Source organism: Musca domestica, unplaced genomic scaffold, assembly GCF_030504385.1.
Source record: "Musca domestica strain aabys unplaced genomic scaffold, Musca_domestica.polishedcontigs.V.1.1 11, whole genome shotgun sequence".
NCBI lineage: Eukaryota > Metazoa > Arthropoda > Insecta > Diptera > Muscidae > Musca > Musca domestica.
This window is the reverse complement of record NW_026712133.1, coordinates 1298553-1323710: the sequence shown is the minus strand read 5'-3', so window position 1 is coordinate 1323710 and position 25158 is coordinate 1298553. Positions and strand designations below refer to the sequence as shown.

Sequence of the window (25158 nt, the reverse complement as noted above, 5' to 3'; positions counted from 1 at the left end):
ATACATTCTTATCTACTGTGAGCCTTAAATGCCAAAATTTAAACGATTCTACGGAAAAAAGTGGCTAGAATCATCAAAATACCGAATATCAGTGGGTGCCATTATATGGAAACCTTGGACCAATACGGACAATGTTTTGAAACCGGTTAAGCATATATGTATATATACACTTTTCTAAATTAAAGAGTTGGCTAAATTTTCAGGAACTTGCTCGACAAATATCTTTCAAAAAATTTAAAAAACTTTCAATAAAACAACTATCAAATCTTATTTTTTCCTGATTCTGGACAATTGTTACCAGATACTCTCTTTTTTAGGCAAATAAGGTAGTGAAGGGAACGATGATTCGTATATGCAAAAGTAATGGATGGCATTCTTTCTATCCCACCTGGGGTTTCGTAATGGTAAGGTTTATATTGAATATTTCACATATTTCTGACATAAGTTGGCGTGTCTGCTAAAGTAAACTTTTCTGTTGGTTGTTAAAACAACTCCAGTAACTGTGGAAGAAACTTGTTAAGTTTCCTCAACGTAAACGTTTCCGTTGGTTGTTAAAATAAATCTGGTTACACTAGAAGTTATTTTGGAGTCTTTTAGTGGGCATTAATTAAAAATTCTATACTTTTTTAAATTTTTTTTAATAAATCGTAAATCATGTCTTAACGCGCTAACCCTTTAATTGTGTATACGAGGTTGTAACTTTACTTGTCAATTACATGTTTGGTTTTGTTAAAATCATTCTCATTTTAAATGTGCGGACTGTAATGGTGGAAATTTTGATTTAGTTACTAATCTTAATAATGTCATTCCCTGGTCATGTACAATATGTTGCTCTTTACAGATTGATTTTAAAATATTTGAAAACATGCTAAGAAATTTTTTTCCATCATCCTATTCGATCTCGCCGTGAATTGAAAATTTAAATAAAATATATATCTTTAAACTTCGTTTAAAATATGTCTTCAAAAGTAGGAGATTTGAATTCAAAATGAGAAAGATTATTTATTGCTTACTCTATTGATATATTATTTAAAGACTTTACAGTGACGGGACTAATTACAAACACAGAGGATTTATCTCTTAGATTTGAAATCTTTAGAAAAAATCCCATCTTTAGGAAAGTTTGAGGAATCCTTAATCCGTTTGTGTATTTTCAGCTAATTTCGTAACACAAAATAATTCCGAATATATTAAATTTGTTTCTGGATAATCAATTTGAGTTAGGTCCGATTATTTATAACCTGCTATTATATTCCTCCTGTATCAGATGACATCTTGTAAAGGATGGTTTATGGGAGCTAATGATATAATAGTTTATAATAATTTATGAAATTCTTATTTGAATTAATAGTAAGGCCCATAAAATTTAATACTTAATGATTATTTTACGTAAATATTCACCGCGATTGAGCCACTTTCAATTGTTTCGGCCGCGATCTCAATACAAATGCTTCAAAGTCTTTATTGTATACTCAAAGTCTGGATTTTTAATTTAATTCAGTTTATTCCATTAAGAAGGATTGTGATGTACAACTTACAAGAGTAAACTATGAACTATAACGAAAAAATAATTTAGAATGTTAGTGAAAATAGTGTTGCCATCTTGCAGATAAAATAAAAGTGATGTCAATATGGAGTTTACATATACAACATCTTTCGCCTCTAAGGAGAGAATAGGGTCCTGTGTCTTCGAACCCTTTTTGCCGCAATCCTTATACCCGTTCGTCGACATTTGTAGCAGATGATGCGAATGATTCCGGGAATCCTAGCAATGTAGTAGATGTCGAAGAAGCTTGGGTGTCCTCATATCCATGTGTTGAGACGGGTGGAGTAGAAAATTGTTCGGTCGGTTCTAGCTCAATCTCTGAGTTAGTTGTCTTCATCTTGTTCGATTACCGATTCTTGTTGTTCGTCGATGACGATGCTCGAACCAGCTCCGTAGCTATTCGGACGATTCGCAGAGAGTCAATATAATTTTGATCTGTACCACGAAGTTGATCAATATGTCTTCTATAATACTTCCCCTGGAACAGAATTTGATAGTGGACATCTCCCAAACGTTAGGTCACTTTGAATTTAAGCCATTTGCTAATGCGTGGATTTCCGGACAGAAAGTGCACGTTTTCATTCTTTTCCAATTCCCTGTATTTACAGCTGCTCTTCATGAACTGTTTGGCTATTACTTTACTACTAGTTTCTTGTCGGCGCACTAGATCTAAACGTGTTTGTAACTGTCGTCTTAGGAACAACTGTGTTGGGGACTGACCCGTAGTCGAATGAGGTGCATTCATGTACTGTCTCAGGCATTCGTTTAGATTCTTCTTCAATATCATTTTCGTTGTGCACATAGCCCTTAATGCATTCTTCACCGTTTGGACACTTCGCTCTGCTTGGCCGTTAGTTGCTGGGTGGTAGAGGGCAGTAAATTTGTGGTACTTAACTCCAATTCTTTGTATAAAATTCTTGAATTCAGCCGAAGAAAAATTCGTTCCATTATCGGAAACTACTAATAATGGTACTCCGCATGTAGCAAACACTTCATCCAGCAATGTAATCGTCGCAACTGCTGTCATTGACTTGGTAACCTTTACCTCCAACCATTTAGAGAAGGCATCGCTAATGATGAGTAACATCATTCCCTCAAAGGGACCCGCATAATCTATGTGCACTCGTTCCCACTGAGCCTTGGGGTGCTCCCAACGATGATTCTTCGGGACATTTGCATACTTTGCACATTTCTCTCAACACTGTCAACTTTCCAATAACTTTGTAATCTTACCAAGATGTGGATCCTTTCTCGTTTCCAGCGCAATTCTTTCAGCAGTTATCGGTAATTGATTAATTTGGCGAATCACGAAACTGTCGAATTCATCAAGGTCATTACATTTGGCCTTATCAAAACTGATCTTGTTCTAAAATGAAAACTCTTTTGGGTTTATTGGGGAAGCCGAACTAACTGAACTGAAGTCGAACTAACTGAACTGAACTAACATTATCTTACAAAAATTAACTTAAGCTAAATGAAAAATAAAGTGAGCTTGCATGCTTACTATCTCGGAGTAGTGCGGACAACACACCTCAATAAAGTGAGTGTGTAAAGTTACATACTGAAGGTTCTGTAACATGAGTAAAAGCATACTATTAGTTGGATACCAGTATGATACGTTGTCGTACGGAAGGTATGGCAACATGGATGAATCAAACACACTACACCTCCTTTTTTAACAAAGAATAATCTACGGTTTAAATTGATTATTCTTAGTTGAATTTAATTCATATAATTTTATAATTCATGAATTTTATTCATATAAATTTACAATTAACAGTCAGAGCTGGCTTCATTTAAAGTTAGTTAGTTCTGGTTAATTTTAAAATTTAGTTTAATGTTTACAAGTTACTCATGTTTTTTTTTGTATAGAGACTAATGCTTACAAATATATTTAACGTTACTTGTTAAATACGGTTACAATTTTTGTTCTATAATATATTTTGTAGTAAAAAAAATATTATATGAGAATAAGGAAAAATATAAAATTTTTTTTTTACTTAAGCGATATTTTTAAAATATAATTTATGGTTTGTTAAAATCAAATAGAATTTTATAAAATTGTTTTATGTGGCATAAATTTTACTTTAAATGATTTAATATGTTTTTTATACCCACCACCATACTATGGAGGGTATATTAATTTCGTCATTCCATTCTTTTATTTTTTTTTTGCATTTTGCACACATATATATTTTGCCAGTAGGCAGGTTAAGTTCGTAAATGGGCCATGTAGGTCCACGTTATCATATAGCCCCCTTATAACGGTTCCTCCCGATATTCGGTATTTTGATGATTTTAGTGACATTATTCACCAGAATTGTTTCGAATTTGCTATTTGAAGTTGTCCGACAATGACAGTGAGCAATTCCCATTAGAATCGATATTTTTGACAGAGTAGGGGCCTTTGAAAAATTGTTCCAATTTATGGCCGCCATTATTCTCTAGTAGTACTAAATCTCCTATTTGTACGTGTAAAGGATTGGCCGTTTTGTCATATTGTAATTTATTTATTTTCTCTAATTTATTTTCTCAATTTATGGCCGCCATTATTCTCTAGTAGTACTAAATCTCCTATTTGTACGTGTAAAGGATTGGCCGTTTTGTCATATTGTAATTTATTGTAATTTATTTATTTTCTCTAATTTTGGATGAATCAAACACACTACACCTCCTTTTTTAACAAAGAATAATCTACGGTTTAAATTGATTATTCTTAGTTGAATTTAATTCATATAATTTTATAATTCATGAATTTTATTCATATAAATTTACAATTAACAGTCAGAGCTGGCTTCATTTAAAGTTAGTTAGTTCTGGTTAATTTTAAAATTTAGTTTAATGTTTACAAGTTACTCATGTTTTTTTTTTGTATAGAGACTAATGCTTACAAATATATTTAACGTTACTTGTTAAATACGGTTACAATTTTTGTTCTATAATATATTTTGTAGTAAAAAAAATATTATATGAGAATAAGGAAAAATATAAAATTTTTTTTTTACTTAAGCGATATTTTTAAAATATAATTTATGGTTTGTTAAAATCAAATAGAATTTTATAAAATTGTTTTATGTGGCATAAATTTTACTTTAAATGATTTAATATGTTTTTTATACCCACCACCATACTATGGAGGGTATATTAATTTCGTCATTCCATTCTTTTATTTTTTTTTGCATTTTGCACACATATATATTTTGCCAGTAGGCAGGTTAAGTTCGTAAATGGGCCATGTAGGTCCACGTTATCATATAGCCCCCTTATAACGGTTCCTCCCGATATTCGGTATTTTGATGATTTTAGTGACATTATTCACCAGAATTGTTTCGAATTTGCTATTTGAAGTTGTCCGACAATGACAGTGAGCAATTCCCATTAGAATCGATATTTTTGACAGAGTAGGGGCCTTTGAAAAATTGTTCCAATTTATGGCCGCCATTATTCTCTAGTAGTACTAAATCTCCTATTTGTACGTGTAAAGGATTGGCCGTTTTGTCATATTGTAATTTATTTATTTTCTCTAATTTATTTTCTCAATTTATGGCCGCCATTATTCTCTAGTAGTACTAAATCTCCTATTTGTACGTGTAAAGGATTGGCCGTTTTGTCATATTGTAATTTATTGTAATTTATTTATTTTCTCTAATTTTGGCGTTAACGTTATTGTTAGTTTCTTTAATAACTGGTTCGCACAGTTTTTGAAATTATTGATTCGAATCATATTGAATAAATCCTCATTTAATGAGAGTTGCAATTTGAATGTTTCCTTATTACCGGTTATTTTCTCCATCCTAGGAATGAATGGACATAGATCAAAGCTTCCATTAGCAGTAAGGTCATCAATCTTTACATTTTCTAAAGTTTTCTCCCATATTTAAGGTGCACTTTGGAGTTGTACCAGAGAGAGAGAACGGCACCGCATGCATACTTACTTGCATAAAAAGTAATGCAAACTTGTTTATTGAAATCGGGGTAAAGGATTATTCTTGGGGTTAAAATTGAATTCTTTAAATACTCAAAGCATTTCTGGCACTCTTCAGTCCAAATAAACTTTGCATTTTTCCTAGTTAGAGTATTCTGCAAAATTCGGTATAAATTATCTGTAGTAATTACAAAAGACAACAAACTTCTTATTTTCGTCCGCGCTTTTTGGGGTAGGATATGTTTGGATGGTCTCATATTTTGAGTTATCGGGAAGAATTCCCTTGTCAGTGCATTTATTACCCAAAAAGGTTATTTCATGTCTGAAAAATATTGGCTTATCAGGATTTAGCTTCGGATTATATTTTCTGCACGTCGTGAAGACATCCCGCAAATTTTGAATCAGAAAATACTATTGACATCATTCTTTGGAAGAAGTTCGGCGCTACCTTGATTCCATAAGGGAGACGTTTAGAGCGAAATGATCCTTCATTCGCGGAGAATGAAGTTATATCCCTAGACTGCTCTTTTAATTCTATTTGATGAAATCCAGACATTAGATCCAGACAGGAAAAATATTTTGCTCGACCTAGTTGGTCTATAATATCTTAGATTCTGGTAATGGATATTTGTCCGCTATTAACCTTTTATTAATTTGTCTGTAGTCTACAACTTGTCGACATCTCTTTGCGGAGTTACCTGGAAGGGATTTCTTTGGTACTTATTTGTCAACCTAAGCTTTGATTTCCTGTTTTTGACTATGTGGAATTCTATATTTATTTTATATAAATAGGGGTAACATCCATTACTCGGAACTGTTGTTTATAAAAAATATTAGTTGAGATTTTATCGGTTTCCAGAGCAAAAATTTCTGAGAATTCAGTACATAAGTCAGTCAAACGTTTTTTTTTTTTTTTTTTGCAAAATCAGGAAAATTTTTTGTTAGCCTTTTCAATACTTGTTCACTACGATCGTCCCGGGGGCATTGTATCTGTAAAAAACTATAATCGGATAAGTTTTCCGTTATAATGTGAACACTAATAGAATGGAAACAATAAATATCATTTATGTGTGAGTGAAATTATAAGAGAGAATTTCTCTTAAAAATATTTATTTTTTGTCTTTTTTAAAACAATTTTAAAATCCACAAAATTTTCGTATATAACATTTTATGTATATAAAATCAAAAGGGGTAGCAAAGTGCACCTAATTAATACATAAATGTCGTTTGTTACTACAGTTTAATACATACATATAAAGATGCATAAATACATACATACATTACATACATAGAATCTCCTCAAGTGGTATTTAACTGGATGAAAATTAATCCGCTGATACAATAGATGACTGCTGCAGCTGCTGATATTGTTATAAGGATTTGTTCTGTTAATGCGGTTCCGGCTCTAACTCCAAGTTTAAAAGCTCGGCTACTTCGTTGAGCTGTAGCCAGAAATCTTTGTTATTAAGTTGGGTACGTTTGAGATTACCGAACTACGAGGACGCAATTCCAAATGTATTGATTTGCGATAATGTATTGGTGTTTTGCCATTAGTAGGCAACGTTTGGGTTGCTTTTGGTTGTTGGTCGGTTCAGACACTGGACCCCGTCTTGCGCCAACATCACAGTGGTAGTTGTAGCGAAACAAGCTAACGAACATGAATATTTAATTAATTTACACGCTTTAGGCTCCATTCTTTACTGTGTTGTTACTTGAAAATTGTATTATTATAAATGTTGTTGATATATAATTTTATTAGTTGTTTTTTTTTTAGAGCCGTTGCTTTCTGCATCAGTCACTTGTTTCTTTGTCTTCTTTAACAAACCAGAAGCCTTTTTTTCTCTTTTCTATTTATAATTTACAAGCTGGCCCGGTCCGTATTGCCGGCCCATAGTTTAAGCGTTTAATATATATAGACTATCCGAAATCACATTATACATGGTGCACCACTTTTGTAGATTTTAATTTTTTTTTTTGTTTGGCAGGATCGCCATGAAATGAAAACTCTTTTGGCTTTATTGGGGAAGCCGCAAAATGCGACTTCCCCTTACTTTATTAAAATTAGAACTGAACTAATATTATCTTACAAAAATTAACTTAAGCTAAATGAAAAATAAAGCGAGCGTGGGAAACGCTTAGTAAGCGGACAACACACCTCAAAAAAGTAAGTGTGTAAAGTTACATACTGAAGGTATTGTAAATTGAGTAAAAGCATACTATTAGTTAGATACAGAAGGTATGCCAACTTAGACAAATGTGTCAACCAGTATGATACGTTGTCGTACGGAAGGTATGGCACCATGGATAATTCAAACACACTACAGTTCACTCTGTTGGAGATACTCGAGACAAAAAATCGGCATTATTGTTTTCTTTGGAGGTTTTGTGGACCACTTCAAAATCGAAATTAGAGAGGAAATCGGCGTAGTTTGCCATACGGGATATGCATAAAACAGGCAGCGTCTTACTCGCATGTAGAATTTGTACCAGCGATTTGTGTTCAGTAATCAGAGTCCAATAACGGACATACAGGTACTTAAAATTTTTTTGGACGGCCCACACTATGGGCAGCGCCTCTTTATCAATTTGTGAATATCGGTGCACCGTCGCGTTCACGGTGCGGCTCGCATAAGCAATTGAACGTTCCTGTCCATTAGAAAGACGATGCGACAGAACAGCTCCCAGTCCCGCTGGATCGTACGGGATCAGCACTTGCGGAGATATCAACAGTTGCTTAATTTTGGTGTATGCCGCATCTGTATTTTTATTCCAATAGAAAGTTCCTTTTTTCAAAACGTCCCGAAGTGGCCTCTCAAGTGTAGACAGGTTTGGTATGAAATACGAATAATACGACGCCTTTCCCAAAAATAATTGTTTCGTATCCACTTTCTGGTCGTCTATCTTCATTGTGACCATTTTCCTATTGACTGTTGCAATCTGAGACGTATGTACCTCCTTACCCTCATCTGACAACAAAGACTCCTCTATCTGCTTTCTTCGTTTTGTCGCATGCATAAGTTTGTTGGATTTATGGATTCCTTTGGCGTCGATTTTGTGATCTAGAAATTCAATCGATGACGTCACAAATTCTTCTTTTTGTTTTCGCACTTCTTTTTGTTTAACTTAAATCCAAATTCCTTTAACTTGCATAATGCAGTCTCAAGAACTTTCAACAGATCATCAACATCTGTTGTAAACACCAGAATATCGTATATTTCAAATGGGATTTCTCGGGGTCTTGCAAATTTTGGCGTAGCAACTTGCTTTAATTGCACTTTAATAGGAGGACCTTTAACTTACCCGCTACATCAACGAATATATCTTTAAGTTTGGCTAATAGCAGATGTAGTCGTTGCCGTTGATGTTCAGATAGTATTTGTTTTTTTACTGCTATAGATGCTACCTCCGCTCCTGCCGCTGCTGACAACTCCGTCCCCGTTGATGCTTCTATTGGGTCTTGGAACAATTCGGCAAAATTTATTTCTCGAACAAAATGCGCGATCCACTCACGGCCACATAATGTGTCAAAATCTCCATCAACTACGTATAAGTTCAGCCTACGACTGGTTCTGCTCAAAGACACATTCCTATGCACGTAATCTTGTACCCCGTATAAAAAAATCGCCGGTCCGCTTTCTTTAACACTGGTGACTGCTTTATGCTCTTTAAATTCTCCAAGCTAATAATACTGCAAGGAGCACCCGTATCCAGTTCCGTATCCACTTTCTGGTCGTCTATCTTCATTGTGACCATTTTCCGAACGAATGGTCCTTGGTTTTGACTGTTGCAATCTGAGACGTATGTGCCTCCTACCCTCATCTGACAACAATCACTCCTCTATCTGCTTTGTATTTGACTTGCACATTTTACTTATGTGGCCTACCTTGCCGCACGAAAAACACTTTGCGTTTTTGAATTTACGATCCTTCCTTACGTGTCGACCACCACAACCATACTATCTCGCCTATGTAGTTTTATTCGACTTCTGCTTCACACAATTTTTCGTCTTGACAGGTATAAATCCCAATTTGCTTGTCGGTTCTGTAGCAATATTCTCACCTGTATTTGCTACACCCGTTGATACTTGAGTTAACTCCTTTTGCCGTGCCACACTCATATGCCTCCGCAAAACTTTTTGGTTGCTTAGCAATAATCTCATCACAAATATTGCGGGATTTCACTCCAAATATCATCTGCTCAATAGTCACACGAAGATGAAGCGCAGTGAAAAATTTACCAACGATTCCCCTACATCTTGGCGTATTTGTCGAAATTTGAAACTCTTTGCATAAATATTTCTCCTGCCGTCGAAATGATTTATCAATGTTGTTTTGATTTCTTCATATTTCATTACTTCTGGCTTCTTTTAGTTGCCATCTGGCAGATAAAATAAAAGTGATGTCAATATCGAGTTTACATGTACAACAGTCTTTCAATGCGTTAATTGAAGCAGAAAAATATTAAAAATTATTATAATTATTTAAAGTCTTAAATTGCAGGATTTAGGAGGTCAATTAACCGATTCCAAACGTGAAATAAAATATTTACCGAACTCGCCTCTCAATAAATTCATCATTACCGTGTCGTGTGGCATTGTCTTGTTTAAACCAGAAGTTGTGCATGTCAAAGTTTTGTTTTTAAGATAAAAAAGTTGGATATTATCCCACACTACCGCTTACCACAACATTACAATTTGCAGCTTATTTGAAGAAGCACGGTCCAATCATGCCACTATCCCATAAAACCGGCCAAAATGCGACTTATTGAGGATGCAACTTTGCTCACTTGTGTATCCATTGATCCAAAAATTAGCTTCGGGAAACGCGCTTGAACTGTTTAAACCCGTGTTGCAAATCACCGTTTATGAACGTAATTTATAGACTATAAAATATGTCTCATAGAACAATGCCCATTTGGATTGTTGTAATGTTTTAGGTGACTTTAATTTTCTTTACGTGGTACTGACACATAACCCTCCTCACTCTGTCTTTTCTTTCAGTCAATGGATCTTTGATACCGTCACTAAATTTTCCGAAATGTTTCTTCAAAACAACCGTTTTTTAATTTTATTGTGACGTTCCAACAGCAAGGCGACCGCACGAATTGTTGCACTCTTCACTACTAATATTGTAATAGTATTTTGTATGATTTTCTCTGCTGATCTTTTTCCTATGAAGTAAAACAAATATAAATTCCTTTAAAATGTTGACCTACGATATTGGATTGCTTTTAAAAAAGTAAAACAATATTCTTATTGCCTTCTAGAGCATGATTGTTGTTGCTTATGTTGTGTAATTATTATTTCATTCGGTTTGTAACATCCCTAAATATTCATCGTAGACCCCATAAAGTATTCTATATTCATGATCAGCATAATATTCTAAGTCGATTTAAAGATGTCCATCTGCCCGCCTTTCTCCCCGTTAGTCAGCCTGTTGAAATCACGATACAGACCACATTATTTGACGTAGAGCTTCAAAATTTGGCAGAGCAATTTGTATTGTGCCTAGGATGGTTGGGGTTGAAAATATAGTAATATAAATTGAAAATATTGGTAAGTCTGTCTGTTTGTCCGTCTGTCTATACAGACCACTCCGGTTGCGGAACATAGTATATAAAAGTGCAAGTTTTGGTATAGCGCCATATATAAAGGAACCTCCCGATTATTGGCGTTTTGATAACTATTGCAAAATTTTTCTAAAAATTGGTATTTGTAGTTCGTAATGGGTTCTAGTTTCTTTGACAATTTTTGCCACATATGTCCTAGATCCGGAGGAACATAGTATGTATGCGTCCACGTTTTCATGTAGTTCCACAAAATAGTGCCTACGGATATTCGGAATTTTTTTTTTTTTGATTTTTGCCACATTTTCCGGTGGCGAAACATTTTTTGTATAGCCCCACAACATTTTTTGTATAGCCCCATACAAGGCTTTTCCACGGATTTGTTTAAAAATTGGTATTTGTAGCTCATAATGGATTCTAGCTCCGGTGGCGGAACATAGTATGTATGCGTCCACGTTGTCGTGTAGCCCCCACATAATAGTACCTCCCGAAATTAGGTATTTTTAAGATTTTTGTACACTTTTTCCTCGAATTGGTCTAAAAATTGGAATTGGAATATGTATAGGTCCGTGTTTTTGTATTTCCCCAATATAACGGCACCTCCCGATATTCGGAGTTTCGATGATTTTTGCATATTTCCATATTGCTTTGCACATTGAGCCAACACTAGCATTTTAGAATGACGTATAGTTGGGGGTCATTTAGATACAGTACAAAAAGTAGTAGACTTAATTGGCTATCTGAAGGACCAGACTGCATACTTATTTTGGTGACGGCAAATTCTTTGAAAAGCCATTATTAAAAACATAAAAGTACAAAAATAGGACAACACAGCATCAAAAGATTGTCATCAGTTGGATTTACCTCTGTTGTCATGATTTCATAACAATTTAGTTGCCAATGTTAAATAGTTTTAACCCCTAACTTAATACTCTATTTATTAGTAACCATAATGGAATACAATTTTGAGGCAATATTTTTGGTCTATTTACTGCTCCCACTACATATGCTACATATTGCAGCCACAAATCATATTCACAATATGCATTTTGTCAAGCCTTTACATATTTATGTCATTGCAATTATGTATTTGATATATAAATACTAGTAGATTGGTTACCGTTGGCCTTCTTTTCATAAAGTTGGTAAAGCGATGTTATGGTTGATACAAATTGGTTACACAAGACTAAAAACGCAAAAATTTTCGGCATTGCACGATTTTCTATAATATTCGATGACACTTACAATTAATGAAAGGAGTAACAAATCCAGATCGCCATAGATGTGGAAATAGTCAGATGCAAAATAATTATTAAATATAGTTAGGAGTGCGTAACGTTTAAATACAGTGAACAAAGTTTAATTGACTTTAAAATATTAACAGGTATTCCCTCCACCTGTGAAATTACAACCTTTTAAAAATATTAGACTATTTAAAACATCCTCCTCATTAAAAATAATTTGGGGAAATAATTGAATCTATTAATGTCAAAGGAGTAATTGCCATAATAATTGGATAAACCGTAGAATAAGTACTCAAATTTGCTATTTCAATTTTGTATAGTGTGATATTTATTATCTGGTTCCACAATAGATGGACGTTTATCTGGGGACGTGCTAACGAACCAAAATGCTATGCCTGGGTCAATACCTTCGAAATTAAAAAAAAAAAAATTAAGAATGTTTTACAAATAAGCTCGAATAAGAATTTAGTGGAATATAGGAACTTATTTATGTAGTTTAGTTAACATAAGCTAGTTTCACACACATCGATCGAATTTCTGTGGAAGCAAGTGATTTAAAATCAGGTAATCTTATCACGTTTTCACCAAATGCAATAGCCGAGAATTTTTATGTTTCGGAGAGCCATCTAGACGCTCAATATTAATAAAAAGCTTTACAAAATTGCCAAGTTTAAAGTTTGTAAACTGTATTATATTCCTTTTATATATGGCAGCTATTTCGGTCTTAGATTCCTTGAAAAGTTGGTAAAAGTCAACTTCTAGACACCTACAATTGATGTATGCAAAGACATAGAAGTATAAATTTGGTACAACACAGAGTCAATGTATTGACTTCAGGTTGATTTACCTCTCTTGATATATAGTTGTCAATGTTATGTTACTTTAAAAGCAAATCCAATATTCAATTAATGGATTTCAAGTATGAGAACTGTATAACTCAAAAGTCACGAGGAGGCAAAACAAAATGAAAAAATAAGTATTTACGTCAATGTAACTAACACGGCCGTCGCTGAAATTTTCCGCAATTCAAGACTGGATGAAGTTTGGGAGACAAGTAAAAGAAAGGCTAGGACAAGGGAACATTGAATGCCTAAGCATAGATGAAATAGATAGGGATGTCAATACGTTAACGGATACCTTAGTAAAGTCATTTCTCCCATTCGAGAGAGGAAATCTGCCTACGAATAACCCTGGATGACAAGGGAAATTCTTAAGAAATGAAAAGGGGTCCGAGAATAGCTATCGTAATAAACTTAAGGAATACAACAAAATAGTAAGAACTGCAAAACGCAATTCCCGGAAGCTTTTCTGCGAACAGTTTGGAAGCGTAAATGATGCATCAAAAATTGAAAAGTTTCTTTCTAAAACTCATACACGAGCCGAGACAATGCCGAGTGGATGAACTTCACACTTCCAGCCAAACATCTCGGCACACGAAGATATATATTGGTAGATAGAGGAAATTTGAATGACGAAGCACCTAAAATTGATGAATCGAAGGTAATAGATGCCATCAAAAGTTTCCAGCCGTTTAAGGCAGGGGGCCCAGAAGTGGACTACATCTCGTCCAACTTATCCGGAATTTTAATGGCATGCCTAACATTTGCTTATACCCCAAAAGCTTGGCAGGAGGCGAGGTGGGTTTTTATACCCAAACCTGGTAAGGTAAGTTATGCAGTGCCTAAATTTTATTGATTAATGGCCGTCACAAGACGAATTGTATGACTTCTGCTTTTTTCGACACACTGACTTTGTGTACTCGAAGGTTCGAATATTTGCATGGTGTTCTCCATAAATGCGGGGTGTCGATGATGACATCGAACCATGTCGTCGTCATAATTGTAAGTCATTTGTGTGCTTGTGCTTAAATTGAGAGTGTGTGTTGTTCTTTCGACGGTGAGGATGTGCTTTTGTGCGCGCTGTAATTTTGAAGTAACAAATACCGAGTAAATATAAAATTGAATACCAAACCAATAATTAAAGATGATTCTTATTATTAGATGAGGCCAGATATGACTCTCATTCAATAAGAAAATATGCATAGACATTAAGAAATGAATAGAAAAATGGAAAATATACCGGACAATCCCAATTTGCCTATCATAATTTTTTGGTCATAAAATAATAGGTAAATAATGTTTGCCTATTTTCTACCTACAAGTAGTGTTCTTTTAAAATTACAGTATGTGGACAGACTCTCATTCGATAACAGAATATGCACAGAATAGACAATGGATGTATATAGTGTTGTGTATGTGAATTACAGTAGCACTCATTTTCAGTTAAACCTCAGTACTGGGTGCAAAAGTGTATGAAATTATAAGCAAAATAAGAAATACTAACCGTATTTTTATGGAGTGTTAAACAAATGGACAAAAAACGCCCACATATCCCTATGGAACAATGAAAGCGTAGGGAAAACCACAATGGGATAAAAACGAGGAATCTTTTATTACTAAGTGTATAAGTTAGATACTTTGTCTCTCAACTTCCCTTGCTCGATCAATCACGGATGCTGATTGGCGCACTGGCATCTCCTCTACAACTCCCCTGGCGGAGACCGTAGTGAGCGGAAATCATGGAAAATGAAATAAAACAGTTAAGAAATTTGGTTAAGGCAACTGAATTTCAAATATAATATACTGTAAACTGCCCGTTTTCTTTCAATAACCACTTAGTTTACAGCGCACAACAGGCCTATACTGTCTTAAATGTATGTCCACCAGGACATGTGGCAATCGTTTAGCCCCTCTTTTCAAACTAACCTAACGTCATTGTAAACGGAAAGAAAACCCAAAACCAAAACGCATTAGTTAAGTCCACAATTAAAAAATTGAAGTAAAGAATAATGAGAGGGGAAAACGTCAACAAAATTTAAGAATCAGCCATCTTTTAAAGTCGGCAATGTAAATGCTACAAGGATGTAAAATTAAGAAGTGTGCAGATTTTAATGATAATGTTGCTCACAAACCTCACCTTGGGTACATAAGACACATACCATAAACATTTGACTTCCACCTTTTAACACGTTAGGCCGTTGAAACAGAAAATCAATTCAGTGCAATTAATTAGATTCTAAATTCTTTATTTTTATGAAGTGGCGAAGTTTGGGACATTATCTTGTAGGGCTAGTCTGCAACCTGTTGTTGTTGTGTGAACATGTGTGTGGTTTTCAAAATTAACACCTGCCTAAATTTGTTTGCCGATGCTTGAAAACACCTTTTGTCAGAAAACTATGTTTTTAGATATTCTCATTAGCAAGTTGCCATAAGTCTTAAGTCAGGTTTAGGCTCTTTGTAACTTCTGAACTCTATTTTCACTATCATCGTCCATATACACAAAACATAACGATACTTAATGCTAGATTTTGTTTTCGTAATCTATCTACTAGGCATTACACAATAAAATATTGATTTTATAAAAATACACAATCCAAACAGTTTATGTTTCGAAAGCTTTTTTGCACCCAGGTCTCCATTCAAATTTGTTGTTCTTTATCAGAAGTGCATGCATAATCCTTGTCTTGTCTGCAAAATAAGGTATTAATCGATGGTAATAATTACAAAATGCTGAGTGCATTCGTAGGTACAGGGTAATTTTTTATAGCTTTATACTTTGCTGTATCAATTCTTACACCTGTATTAGTTAGAGGTGACCTACGTTAATACCCTTAAGTATACCATTGTAGAAAACTGAATTTCGTAGCATTTAATTGTTTAAATTAATCTCCCGAACCTTTTAAAATCGTTGCAAAAGTTCTCATTGTGATCTCTCAGTCAACAGCCAAAAATCGACTATATCGTAGGACTATAGTAAGCATCCTCTTAAATACGATTGAAGATAACTTTAAACAAACAGGTAAACGTTTGAACTGGTAGTAGCCATTCGTTGTTGGAAATTCCGTCGCTGATAAAATCATTAACGTTATTGTATTTAACATTGCCGAGTAACTTTTTTAATCTGCATTCGTATTGTTGTTTTACTTATTTTTTCTCGGATTTTTTGGATTGCCATTATTTACCTTATTGTTGTCATAATTGTTATTGCATCGAGTGTCGATATTGTATCGTGTTTTTAAACATTTCGTTACGTTTTATTTTGTTCATTTGATCTGTTCGTTTTATTTGCAAAAAACATCGTTCGTAGAATCCTTAAAACCGCTGTAGTCTCATTGAAACTTCTGAACTTATTATACCCTAGGCCACATAGTGGTAAATGTATTATGTCTTTGTGCGTTTGCTTGTAACAGGGAGAAAGAAGCGATATAGACTCATAGTTTATTTTGAGGACCTTAATAGAATCACTTTTTGAGTCGATTTATGCATTTTCGTTCGCCCGTAAGCTCGTCAATATATTCTTGTGAACAAAATGCCGGTCGCAAAGCTTCCATATATAGATATAGCTTCCATATATATCTTTATCCGATATCAGGTTTATTGTGCGCCAAATGGCTAATATCAGCCCACATCGACCGAAACGAGTATTTCAAGTTTGTTGTAAATCGTAAATATATATGTTTTATCCGTTTTGTGGTTTAAAATCCCTCGCAAGCGTGATATGCATTCCACAACAAGCAAGTAACTCAAATTTGGAGAAAGTCGTTTCAGATATAGCTATAGCTGCCATATATATGTTTCATCGATTTGTTTTTAAGTCCCTCGCATCCGTAAAGCTAGGAAATACCTTCGCCAAAATTTTTCGAGAACGGCAAAGATTTGGATATATCTTTAATATATATCCTTAATCCGATTTCAGATTTATTGTGCAAATAATGGCTACTATCATGGAGTGAATTTCGGGACGTACGTTTATGCAGTTTGTGTTGTATTTTGGATTGGGTGATATTAATTATCTGTTTTTACAAGAGATGGATGTTTATCTAGGGACGTGCTAACGGCCCAAAAACAATGCTAAGCCTGGTGTATTACATTAAAAATTAAAAAAAAAATGTTTTTTTAAGAATTTTTTACAAATAAGCTAGAATCAGAATTTAGGGGAATATAAGAAACATGTCTTGTAAATAGTTTAGTTAACATAAGCTAGTTTCACACACATTGATGGAGTTTCTGTGGAAACAAGTGTTTTAAAATCAGATAAACTTATCACGTTTTCAGCAAATGTAATATCCGTGGATTTTTAAGTTTCGGAGAGCTATCTACGCAATCTATATTCATAAAACGCTTTGCAAAATTGTCAAGTCTAATATTTGTAAGCTGCATTATATTCCTTTCATATATGGCAGCTATTTCGATCTTAGATAACTTGAAAAGTTGGTAAAAGTCAACTTCTAGAAACCTACATTTGATGCATGCAAAGACATAGAAGTATAAAGTTGGTACAAGACAGAGTCAAAGTATTGACTTCAGGTTGATTTACCTCTCTTGATATTAAAACAATATAGTTGTCAATGTTATGTGACTTTAAACGCAAATCTAATATTCAATTAATTGGTAATCTATCTATCGTGCTCTATAATTGTATGTGTATGATATTAACTATAAGATGGAACTTATTTCACAAAACAAAATATTGTAAATTTACTTAACTACCCAAAAGTGTGATATGGATTTCAATATAAGATGTATAACCCAAAAGTCACGAGAAGGCAAAACAAAATGAAAAAATAATAATTTACGTCAATGTAACTAACACGGCCGCCGTTGAACCCAATAAGTTTCCGGAACAAATTCAAGACTGGATGAAGTTTGGGAGACAAGTAAAAGAAAGGCTAGGGTAAGGGAACATTGAATACCTGAGCATAGATGAAGTATATAGGGATGTCAATGCAAAAGAGAGAGAGAGAGAGAGAGAGAGGAAATCTGCCTACGAAAAACTCTGGATGAGAAGGAAAATACTAACAAAGGAAAAGAGGTCCGAGCATTGCTATCATAATAAACTTAAGGAATACAACAAAATAGTAAGAACAGCAAAACGCAATTCCTGGTAGTTTTATATACCCAAACCTAGTAAGGTAAGTTATGCAATACCTAAGTCTTATAGACCTGACATCGTTCTCACTCGTAACCATGAAACGCACAAACCATATCTTGAAATATGAAGAACATGCCATGGTGGAAGAATACAGGTAGATGCATCAATGCTTGGAAACATTTATATGTCAAAACTTTAAAATGTTTTGTCAAAAACTAGCAGATTTTTATATGCGTTCTTATGCGATGGAAATCAGAGGTTGTTATGATATGCATTTTCAAACATTTTTACAAATTTCAATAATTTTTCATTCAACATTTTCAATTCCAAAATCAGTTTGACAGTTCATCGACATCGACAGCTGTGTCGATGCGACTACTTATATTCTTCTAGCATGCAGCATTCAGTGGAAACCGAATTATATGAGGTTTTGCACCTCATAGCACCTTCGATGAATTCATATCGAAGGCGCTTTCAATAACGTCAGCACCGATACACTCGTCCAATCCTCAGGGACGGAATAAACCATATGCTAAGGTATCGATGGATAAGTTGTGTGCTATAGTACGTTAACATAAGGGCCAGAATTGGGCAAGTAACGCCACAGGGAAAGATTTTAACACCTCTCCTGTGCCGGTACACATATCACGTCTAGAGTTAAAGAAATGTGCAAAAACGCCCACATATCCCTATGGAACAATGAAAGCGTAGGAAAGACCACAATGAGATAAAAACGAGGAATCTTTTATTACTAAGTGTATAAGTTAGATACTTTGTCTCTCAACTTCCCTTGCTCGATCCATCACGGATGCTGATTGGCGCACTGGCATCTCCTCTACAACTCCCCTGGCGGAGACTGTAGTGAGCGGATCGTCGCTGAACATTGGTTGTTGTCGGTAACGTCACCTTGTTACACATGCTCTCATTGGAAGTAGTTACATATGTAGTAGTAGACGACATAAGACCCTCAGCGGTCACTCAGAACCATTGCGTTCACTTGTCATTAGTCTTTGGAACAAAACCCATCACGGTCACTGACGCCAACACATCATATTGAAAAGAAGTAAACTTGTTGTTGGAAAAACATTACAAAAGCAATTCAATAAACCAGCAAATCTTGCAAGGAGAGATATTAATCTTGCGGCGATCGTTTAGCCCCTCTTTTTAAACTAACCTAACGTCATTGTAAATGGAAAGAAACCCCAAAACCAGAACGCATTAGTTAAATCCAAAATTAAAAAATTGAAGTAAAGAATAATGAGAGGGGAAAACGTCAACAAAATTTAAGAATCAACTATATTTTAAAGTCGGCAATGTAAATGCTACAAGGATGTAACATTAAGGAGTGTGCAGATTTTAATGATAATGTTGTTCACAAACCCCAACTTGGGTACATAAGACACATACCATAAACATTTGACGTCCACCTTTTAACACGTCAGGCTGTTGAAACAGAAAATCAATTCAGTGCAATTAATTAGATTCTAAATTCTTCATTTTTATGAAGGGGCGAAGTTTGGGACATTATCTTGTAGGGCTAGTCTGCAACCTGTTGTTGTTGTGTGAACATGTGTGTGGTTTTCAAAATTAGCACCTGCCTAAATTTGTTTGCCGGTGCTTGAAAAGATCTTTTGTCAGAAAACTATGTTTTTAGATATTCGCATTCGCAAGTTGCCAGAAGTATTAAGTCAGGTTTAGGCTCTTTGTAACTTCTGAACTCTATTTTCACTATCATCGTCCTTATACACAAAACATAACGATACATAATGCTCGATTTTGTTTTCGTAATCTATCTACTAGGCCTTCTTACAGGTGATTAATATTAAAGTAGTTCGTAATCATTTATTCGTCGTTACGTTACGCCCTCACACAATAAAAATATTGATTTTATAAAAATACACAATCTAAACAGTTTATGTTTCGAAAGCTTTTTTGCACCCAGGTCTCCATTCAAATTTGTTGATCTTTATCAGCAGTGCATTTATAATCCTTGCCTTGTCTGCAAAACAAGGTAATAATCGATGGTAATAATTACAAAATGCTAAGTGCATTCGTAGGTACAGGGTAATTTTTTATAGCTTTATACTTTGCTGTATCAATTCTTACACCTTTATCAGTTGACCTACGTAAATAACCTTAAGTATACCATTGTAGAAAACTGAATTTCGTAGTATTTAATTTTTTAAATTAATCTCCCGAATCTTTTAAAATCGTTGCAAAAGTTCTCATAGTGATCTCTCAGTCAATAGCCAAAAATCGACTATATCGTAGGGCTATAGTAAGCATCCTTTTAAATACGATTGAAGATATATTTAAACAAACAGGTAAACGTTTGAACTGGTAGTAGCCATACGTTGTTGAAAATTCCGCCGCTGGGCGCAAATCCGTGTATAAGTTTACTTGGTGGCAGAGCTCGTCATATCCAAAGTGGAAAAATATTTTGCTCTTCCAGGTTGATCTAATACATCTTCAATTCTCATCAGCGGAAGCTTATCATTCACGACTTTGTTATTCAATTTTTGGAAAACCACTACAAATCGCAGTTTTTTATCATCCATTGAAATTTTTGGTACTACCAAAAGTAGTAAATTAAATAGACTTACAGCTGGTTCAATTACATCCTTTTGTGGTAACTGATCGACTTGTTCAAATATTTCTTCCTATTGTATTTGCGGATAGCGATAATATTTTAGTATATTGCTAAGGAATCTGTTATTTCTATTTGTTAAGTGTAGAAATTGTTCACGTTAACGGTTCTACAGGCAAATAAAAATATCCTATAATTCTTCAAAAATTGCAATTTATTTTACACTAAATGGATCAGTTATGCCGATTTTATCACGTAATTTTTATTACTAGCTTTATCCTTAATATTAGGCCTCCTGCAAGAATTTTTCAATGTTGGCATGTACAAAGCAAAGATTTATAATCTCTGATATCATTAACGTTATTGTATTTAACATTGCCGAGTAACTTTTCTAATCTCCATTCGTATTGTTGTTCTTTTTTTTTGGGTTTTTTGGATTACCATTATTTATCTTATTGTTGTCATAATTGTTATTGCATCGAGTATCGATATTGTATCGTGTTTTTAAACATTATATTACGTTTTATTTCGCTCATTTGATCTGTTCGTTTTATTTACAAAAAAACATCGATCGTAGAAACCTTAAAGCCACTTTAGTATCATTGGAACTTCTGAACTTTATTATACCCTACGCCACATAGTGGTAAGGGAATTATGTCTTTGTGCATTTGTTTGTAACAGGGAGAAAGAAGCGAGATAGACCCATAGTTACTTATGAGGACCTTCATATAATTACTTACTTATGCATGTCCGTTCGCCCGTCAGCTCGTCAATGTATTCTTGTGAACAAAATTCAGGTCGCATAGCTTCCATATTTATCTTTATCGATATCAGGTTTATTGTTCGCCAAATTGCCAATATCAGCCCACATCGACCGAAACCAGTATTTCAAATTTGGTGTAAATCGGTTCAGATAAAGCTTTTGCTCCCATATATATGTTTTATCCGGTTTGTGGTTTAAAGTCCCTCGCAAGCGTGATTTGCATTCCACAACAAGTAAGTAACTCAAAGCACGTAACTCAAATTTGGAGAAAGACGTTTCAGATATAGCTATAGCTCCCATATATATGTTTCATCCTAGTAAGGTAAGTTATGCAATACCTAAGTCTTATAGACTGACATCGTTCTTACTCGTAACCTTGAAACGCACAAACGATATATATTGAAATATAAACAACATGCTATGGTTGAAGAATACAGTTAGATGCATCAACGCTTGGAAACATTGACAAGTCTAAATTTTAAAATGTTTTGTCAAAAATAAGTAGATTTTTATATGCTTTCTTATGCGTTGGAAATCAGAGGTTGTTATGATATGCATTTTCCAACATTTTTACAAATTTCAATAATTTTTCATTCCACATTTTCAATTCCAAAATCGGTTTAACAGTTCATCGACAGCTGTGTCGATGCGTCTACTTATATTCTTCTTTATTTACATGAATTTTTGCAAAAACGCCCAAATATCCCTATGGAACAATGAAAGCGTAGGGAAAAACGAGGAATCATTTATTACTAAGGAAGATAGAGATTAGTGAGGTAACAGGCATCCTTACGGTTGACCTGGGCCCACAAGCATTTGTACAAGATATGTTGTGCAGATAACAGCATATGCAGGGCATGCGGGGAAAACGATGAAACAGTGGAGCAATGCCGAACGTTGGCAAATACCAAATCTCAATTCTTAGGGATCGACTTCACACCAGACATAAATCAGATCACGGAAAATCAAATAAAACAGTTAAGGAATTTTGTTAAGGCAACTGAGTTTCAAATATAATACACTGTAGCCTGCCGGTTTTTTTTCAATAACCTCTTAGTTTATAGGGCACAACAGGCCTATCCTGTCTTAAATGTATGCCCATCAGGACATGCGACGATCGTTTAGCACCTCTTTTTAAACAAACCTAACGTCAATGTAAATGGAAAGAAAACCCAAAACCAAAACGCATTAGTTAAGTCAACAATCCAAAAATTGAAGTAAGGAATAAGGGAGGGGAAAAAGCCAAAACACTTTACGAATCAACTATCTTTGAAATTGGCAATGTAAATGCTACAAGGATGTAACATTAAGGAGTGTGCAGATTTTAATGATAATGTTGTTCACAAACCTCACCTTTGGTACATAACACACATATACCATACACATTTGACGTCCACCTTTTAACACCTCAGGATAATGGAACAGAAAAGCGATTCAGTGCAATTAATTATATTCTAAATTCTTTATAGGGGCTAGTCTGCAACCTGTGTTGTTGTGTGAACATGTGTGGTTTCAAAATTAGCACCGGCCTAAATTTGTTGCCGGTGCTTGAAAACATCTTTTGTCAGAAAATTATGTTTTTAGATATTCGCAAGTTGCCAGAAGTCTTAAGTCAGGTTTAGGCTCTTTGTAACTTCTGAACTCTATTTTCACTATCATCGTCCTTACACAAAACATAACGATACATAATGCTCGATTTTGTTTTCGTAATCTATCTACTAGGCCTTCTTACAGGTGATCAATATTAAAGTAATTGGTAATCATTTATTCGTCGTTACATTACGCCCTTACACAATAAAAAATTGATTGTAAAAATACACGGTCTGAACAATTTCCATTTCCAGTTTCCAGGTCTCCATTCAAATTTGTTGTTCATTCATAATTCTTGCCTTGTCTGCAAAATAAGGTATAAAGCGATGGTAATAATTACAAAATGCTAAGTGCATTCGTAGGTATAGGGTAATTTTTTATAACTTTATATCAATTGTATCAATTCTTTCACCTTTATCCGTTATGAGATGACCTACGTTAACACCCTTAGGTTATAGAAAACTGAATTTCGTAGCATTTAATATTTTAAATTAAATCTCACGAATCTTTTAAGATCTTTGCAAATGTTCTTATTGTGATCCCTCAGTCCACAGCCAAAAACGACTACATTGTAGGGCTATAGTAAGCATCCTCTTAAATACGTTTGAAGATATCTTTAAACCAACAAGGAAACGTTTGAACTGGTAATAGCCATTCGTTGTTGAAAATTCCGTCACTGGGCACGAATCCACCTGTAAGTTTATCTGGTGGAAAAAATGCAGGTCGCATTTATTATCCGATTGAGATGAAATTTTGCAAAGCATGTTTGTTTGGCCCAAGGACGGAGTCTATTGAAATTGGTGATAATCGGATCAGATATTTGGTACCAGATACTTGTATCAGATACTGCTCAAAAATACCTCTGTCTCTTATCGAGATCGGTTTAGATTAGGCTCCCATATATATCTTTATCCGATATCAGGTTTATTGTGCACCAAATATTCAGATTTTGATATAGCTCCCATATATATCCTCAACCGATTCCGGGTTTATGTGCACCAAATGTCCAATATCAACCCAAATGACCTGAATTTTGGCATATCCGACCGAATTCAGACTAGAAGCAAGTACATTAAATGCGAAGAAAATCGGCTCAGAAATAGCTTTAACTCCCATATATATGTTCCATCCGATTTGGTGCCTAAGTCCCACTCATCCGTAATATGCATGCGACAACAGTGATATTTGGTACCAAATGTCTTATAAACCTCGGAAATACCTTCGCTAAATTTTATCGAGAAAGGCAAAGATTTGGATATATCTCCCATATAAATCCTTAATCCGATTTCAGGTTTATTGTGCAAATAATGGCTAATATCAGGGAGTGAGTTTCGGGACGTACGTTTCCATTTTGTGCAACTATTCTCCGATATATATTTTTTAATATAATCCTCATCCAAGTGATATATATAATAAACTATAACTGCTCTTAAGCCAAATGTTGATAGATGGTATGATATGCATAGTGGTGTAGGGTATCATGTCGGTATATCGACCCCCGCCCGTCTTTTGAATTTTGACTGGTTTTTTATTGCCCTCATATACGAAACATAACAGTACTTAATCCCAGATTTTATTTCTTAATCTATCATTAAAAATACCAATCCCTAAAACTACATTTGTTAATCAGCTGATTAACTTAGCCTATTTGAGTGTCCGTGCACGACAAGCATCTTGTGGTGTTAGTTAAATGTTTATATATGCGTCACACCTTTCACCTACAATATATGAAGCAAAATTAGAATTTTTCGATTTTTCTCGTGCATGATGTTCAATATTGAAATGTTTGCGTTTGAGGGATCATGCATATTCTCATTTGTGATATTGAGTTGTTGGACGATTTTGATACCAAGTATTTTGATAGTGCAAGAAATTAAAATTACAAAATTAATCTGCTTCATATACAAAATTAAGCTGCAATATATTTTGCCTTGGAGTTTTATTCTTTGAGTTTTTAATAACCTACATTTTATGTTACGCAAGCACGTAAGATCTGCATAAAGCCAA

The 25158-nt window shown here is 34.5% G+C and overlaps 1 protein-coding gene across 4 annotated transcripts in view; it reads right to left on the bottom strand.

Moving 5' to 3' along the window:
• Positions 1-25158, bottom strand: part of LOC105262412 (putative transcription factor egl-18) — a 489034-nt gene that overhangs the window by 156960 nt on the left and 306916 nt on the right. The gene's annotated exons all lie outside the window — the stretch shown is intronic.